The sequence below is a fragment of the Aegilops tauschii genome, chromosome 2, assembly GCF_002575655.3.
Source record: "Aegilops tauschii subsp. strangulata cultivar AL8/78 chromosome 2, Aet v6.0, whole genome shotgun sequence".
NCBI lineage: Eukaryota > Viridiplantae > Streptophyta > Magnoliopsida > Poales > Poaceae > Aegilops > Aegilops tauschii.
Window position 1 is genome coordinate 116,342,049 of NC_053036.3, and position 6,147 is coordinate 116,348,195.

A 6,147-nucleotide genomic window follows, 5' to 3' on the forward strand; every position below is an offset into this window, starting at 1 on the left:
TTTCGGTGGAAGGTGTCACTCCGTCAGTCGGAGCATGTGGGACGGGAAAGGAGGAGGATGGTGTGGGTGGGGTGTGGATTACCTGACCATATCGACGAGGCCGCACAACAAGAAGAAGGGTCGGTGGCGAGGAGGCCGCGCATCAAGAAGAAGGGTCGCCGGCGAGGAGGCGGCGCTGCAAGAAGAAGGGTCACCGGCGAGGAGGCGGCGCTGCAAGAAGAAGGGTCGCCGGCGAGGAGGCTGAGCTGCCAGTAAGCAGCAGTGAAGGTTTGAACTTGGAAAGCAATGATGAACAGTGGAAATGTGGCTTTTGGTAGGAGGGAGGGGGCGGGGAGATAGATATTTCCGCGGTGGCAAAAATTTTTCGCTCGGTGCCGCGAGAAACTGGCGCGCAAGTGTGGTTCAAGCGGGGGCGCTGGACTGTAGACGACGAAGCTTCCTGCGTAAGCCAGACAAGACAGTGCGCCAAAATATTTTATATCGCATCCCACACGATTCTTTCTAGTAAACTGTTTGTGGTATACCTGATTTTTTCATTATGTTTTGAAAGACAAAATGGTGTTACAGAGGGAAAGGATGGTGTTTGAATTGCTAGAACATTTACGTACAGTGAACATGCAACTAGTGCATGAGTGTCCTGTTTAAATTTGGAATTATTCCGGGTTCGTTTGGCATTTTTATGCATTAATTGAGTTTCTGGGCATTTAATGTGCATAATTCAAATTTGAACTACAAGCACATGCTCCAATGCACCAAAGTTTGCTGAAAAATCACATGTGTGTCTTTGGGTGAATTTATAGGTCCCATGCAAGAAATGGGAATAAAACTTAAACATCTGGGTGTCGTGGCTCGGCCGGAATGATTGAGAAATTTGGTTTTTTAATTCCTGTAAATCCAAAACACGGCTGAAAATCATGAAACTTGGCATGGTGTCATGACATGGCACCAACATGCCGCAGTAAATTTTTTGGCCGAATTGGGACAAGCTTTGGTGTAAGCTTCTTGCAAACCAGAGCCTCCCTCAAGAAGGCTCCTAGTTCCGAGAGGGAACGTGTCACCTCCATGTGCGAAACGACATACGTACACTGCCTTCTCCCGCCTTAATTTTTTTACACAGGCAGATTAGACCAAATAGAAGTATCGTGCTAAATTTTGGAATTATTCCGTGTTCGTTTGGCCTTTTTTATACATTAATTGAGTTTCCGGGATTTTAATGTGCATAATTAAAATTTGAACTACAAGCACGTGCTCCAGTGCACCAAAGTTGTTTGAAAAATCACATGTGTGTCCTTGGGTGAATTTCTGGTCCCATGCAAGAGATGGGAGTGAAATTCAAACATTTGGGCGTCGTAGCTCGGCAGGAAAGATTGAGAAACTTGGTTTTTTAATTCCTGTAATTCCAAAACACGGCTGAAAATCATGAAACTTGGCATGGTCTCATGACATGGCACGAACATGCTGCGGCAATTTTTTTGGCCGAATTGAGACAAGCTTTGGTGTAGGCTTCTTGCAAACCGGAGCTTCCCTCAAGAAGGCTCGTGGTTCCGAGAGGGAACGTGTCACCTCCGTGTGCGAAACGACATACGTACACTGCCTTCTCCCGCCTTAGTTTTTTTACACAGGCAAATTAGACCAAATAGGAGTATCGTGCTAAATTTTGCAAGTTATTCCGTGTTCGTTTGGCCTTTTTATACATTAATTGAGTTTCTCTGCATTTAATGTGCATAATTCAAATTTAAACTACAAGCACGTGCTCCAGTGCACCAAAGTTGTTTGAAAAATCACATGTGTGTCCTTGGGTGAATTTCTAGGTCTCATGCAAGAGATTGGAGTGAAATTCAAACATCTGGGCGTCGTGGCTCGGCCAGAAAGATTGAGAAACTTGGTTTTTTAATTCCTGTAATTCCAAAACACGCCTGAAAATCATGAAATTTGGCATGGTGTCTGACATGGCACCAACATGCTGCGGTATTTTTTTTGGCCTAATTGGGACAAGCTTTGGTGTAGGCTTCTTGCAAACGGGAGCTTCCCTCAAGAAGGCTCGTGGTTCCGAGAGGGAACGTGTCACCTCCGTGTGCGAAACGACATACGTACACTGCCTTCTCCCGCCTTAATTTTTTTACACAGCCAGATTAGACCAAATAGAAGTACCGTGTTAAATTTTGGAATTATTCCGGGCTCGTTTCGCCTTTTTTATACATTAATTGAGTTTCTGGGATTTTAATGTGCATAATTCAAATTTGAACTATAAGCACATGCTCCAGTGCACCAAAGTTGTTTGAAAAATCACATGTGTGTCCTTGGGTGAATTTCTAGGTCCCATGCAAGAGATGGGAGTGAAATTCAAACATCTGGGTGTCGTGGCTCGGCCGAAAAGATTGAGAAACTTGGTTTTTTAATTCCTGTAATTCCAAAACACGCCTGAAAATCATGAAACCTTGGATGGTGTCATGACATGGCACCAACATGCTGCGGTAATTTTTTGGCCGAATTGGGACAAGCTTTGGTGTAAACTTCTTGCAAACCGGAGCTTCCCTCAAAAAGGCTCGTGGTTCCGAGAGGGAACGTGTCACCTCCGTGTGCGAAACGACATACGTACACTGCCTTCTCCCGCCTTAATTTTTTTACACAGCCAGATCAGACCAAATAGAAGTACCGTGCTAAATTTTGGAATTATTTCGGGCTCGTTTCGCCTTTTTTATACATTAATTGAGTTTCTGGGCATTTAATGTTCGTAATTCAAATTTGAACTACAAGCACAGGTTCCAGTGCACCAAAGTTGTTTGAAAAATCACATGTGTGTCCTTGGGTGAATTCTGGGTCCCATGCAAGAGATGAGAGTGAAATTCAAACATTTGGGCGTCGTGGCTCCGGCGGAAATATTGAGAAATTTGGTTTTTTAATTCCTGTAATTCCAAAATACGGCTGAAAATCATGAAACTTGGCATGGTCTCATGACATGGCACGAACATGCTACGGTATTTTTTTGGCCTAATTGGGACAAGCTTTGGTGTAGGCTTCTTGCAAACGGGAGCTTCCCTCAAGAAGGCTCGTGGTTCCGAGAGGGAACGTGTCACCTCCGTGTGCGAAACGACATACGTACACTGCCTTCTCTCGCCTTAATTTTTTTACACAGCCAGATTAGACCAAATAGAAGTACCGTGCTAAATTTTGGAATTATTCCGGGCTCGTTTCGCCTTTTTTATACATTAATTGAGTTTCTGGGCATTTAATGTGCATAATTCAAATTTGAACTACAAGCACAGGTTCCAGTGCACCAGAGTTGTTTAAAAAATCACATGTGTGTCTTGGGTGAATTTCTAGGTCCCATGCAAGAGATGGGAGTGAAATTCAAATATCTGGGCGTCGTGGCTCGGCCGAAAAGATTGAGAAGCTTGGTTTTTTAATTCCTGTAATTCCAAAACACGCTTGAAAATCATGAAACTTGGCATAGTGTCATGACATGGCACCAACATGCTGCGGTGATTTTTTGGCCGAATTGGGACAAGCTTTGGTGTAAGCTTCTTGCAAACCGGAGTTTCCCTCAAGAAGGCTCGTGGTTCCGAGAGGGAACATGTCACCTCCGTGTGCGAAACGACAGACGTACACTGCCTTGTCCCGCCTTAATTTTTTTACACAGCCAGATTAGACCAAATAGAAGTACCGTGCTAAAATTTTGAATTATTCTGGGTTCGTTTGGCCTTTTTTTATACATTAATTGAGTTTCTGGGCATTTAATGTGCATAATTCATATTTGAACTACAAGCACAGGTTCCAGTGCACCAAAGTTGTTTGAAAAATCACATGTGTGTCCTTGGGTGAATTTCTAGGTCCCATGCAAGAGATGGGAGTGAAATTCAAACATCTGAGCGTCGTGGCTCGACCGGAAAGATTGAGAAACTTGGTTTTTTTAAATTCCTGTAATTCCAAAACACGCCTAAAAATCATGAAACTTCGCATGGTCTCATGACATGGAACCAACATGCTGTGGTAAATTTTCTGTCCGATTTGCGAAGGCCCACACATTAATAATCAACAAAGTCATTTTGGAACAAGTGTTGTCACGTTACAAATCGGAAACACAAGTATTATTGAAACCGTGGGTGTTCGACTTACCAATTACGTGCGGCCACGCGTCCCCTTTTTTTATTGGCTAGGAGGTGCCGTGCGGGGTAGCTATTTGAGTACGGGAGGCGTGCGATCAGACCCATGCGCGTGCTCATCGGGAGGAGAGCCCTTTGCCCACTACCCACCGCGCACCTCCCTCCCAATGTCTCCATTAATGGCGCCCGAGCACCTGTTCTACGGCGTGGCTATATGTCTCACTGGACTGAGATTTAAAAGAGAAAAATGAAAATCTGAAAAGAAAGTTTTGCACGGATCTTGATGTAAGATCCGACGGACCTATATAGCATCGACGGCGACTTATAGCAAGCATGATGAATATAAGGACGATGACAGTGGATAATAATTGTCTTACATATTTAGAAACATAATTAAAAAAAAGCCACATGCGGCAACGCCCGAAATACACAAGGGCAAAAGAAGAAGGAAGACAACGATCTGGCTCGCTGATCTCTACTTTCTTGATGCGTTGCTGCAGGCCACGGGAACTAGTCTCCGCGGCGAGAGGCGACGAGCTCTTTCTTGTCCTCAAGATGCTGCTTGAGATCATCCACGGATTCCTCCACCAGCCTTCTGCACTCGATGTGCAGCATGGCATTCTCGTCCATAAGTTTCTCGATGATGACGCCAGTCCTCTTCAACAAGGCAGTGGTTTGCTCCTGCTGCTCCGCACTTCCGATGATCTTCGCCCTCAGCAGGTCACGCTCGGCCCGGAGCTTCGCACTGCTCTCATTTAGTTGCTGGATGGCGTCAGTAGACTGTTCAAACGAGGCTTACAGGTCATCCTGCAACCTCTCCCACCTGGAGATATGATCCATCTGTCTAAGGACGAGGGCACGCATGCGCCTGTAAGAGTCCTCGCCTGCCCGCGAGGCATTTTCCCAGGCCGCCGCGGCGCGGGAGGACATCTCTGCTGCATTCGCGGCGCGGCGGGACATCTCTTATGCTTCCGCGGTGCGGCCAGACCAGTTTGCTGCATCGACGGCGCGGCGGGTCCTCCGTGCTACTTCGGTGGCGTGGCGGGACCTCTCTCCTGCTACGGCCGTGCAGCAGGACATGTTGGCTACTTTCGCGGCGAGGCGGGACATCTCTCGTGCTCCCGCTTCCAGGCTCGCCTCTCCTTGGTGGCAATCTCTCGACCCAGAACTCACGCTGGCCATGGCGGACGCAAGGAAACGATGATGACTGACTTGTTTGTTTTTGACTTTTTGTGGATGAGGAGTTGAGGAGGAATGTGCAGTCATCTTGGAGTAGTAGTATTTATAACCGCGTAGTAATACGCTCCTAAGTGGGAAACCATTTAGGTGTTGATCGGTGTGAATAGGTTTGCAATTTGGAATGTGACGGGATGCGGCCTCCCTGTTCTTCTAAAAAAATTGTGACGGGACGCATGCTCAAACTTTACTGACGGTTATAAGTGTGGCACTATTCCCGGAAGGCGTAACATGGGCACGTACGCCTTCTCGGCCGCGTACGTGGCGTTTGCACCATAGGGTGCACCGCAATAGGCAATGTCAGCACACGTCTTGTTCCAACAACCGTGCGCGCTCGTTATTACCATCGCACACACTTCTTTTAATTAGAATGGGTGTGCCCGTCTAGCGCACACACGTTGATCTATCTAACTGTTTCAGTTTGTTGTGGCTAATCGCAAATAGTTCATCCATGTGAAGTGTATGCCATCAACTGCAGACACTTTGATCTGGCTTACCCGTTTCTGTTCTGTTGCCTAATCGCAAACAGTTAATCCTTCTGAAGCGTATGCCCTCAATCACACACACCTTGATCTGGCTGACCGTTTCTTTTGTGTTGCCTAATCACAAACAGTTCATCCGAGTGAACTATATGTTGTATATCGCACACACCTTCATCTGGCTGCCCTTTTCTTTTGTGTTGCCTAATCACAAACAGTCCATCCGAGTGAACCGTATGCTCTATATCGCACACGCCTTCATCTGACTGCCCGTTTCTTTTGTTCCTCCTCATCGCAAACAGTTAATTGAACTGAACCATATGCCCTTC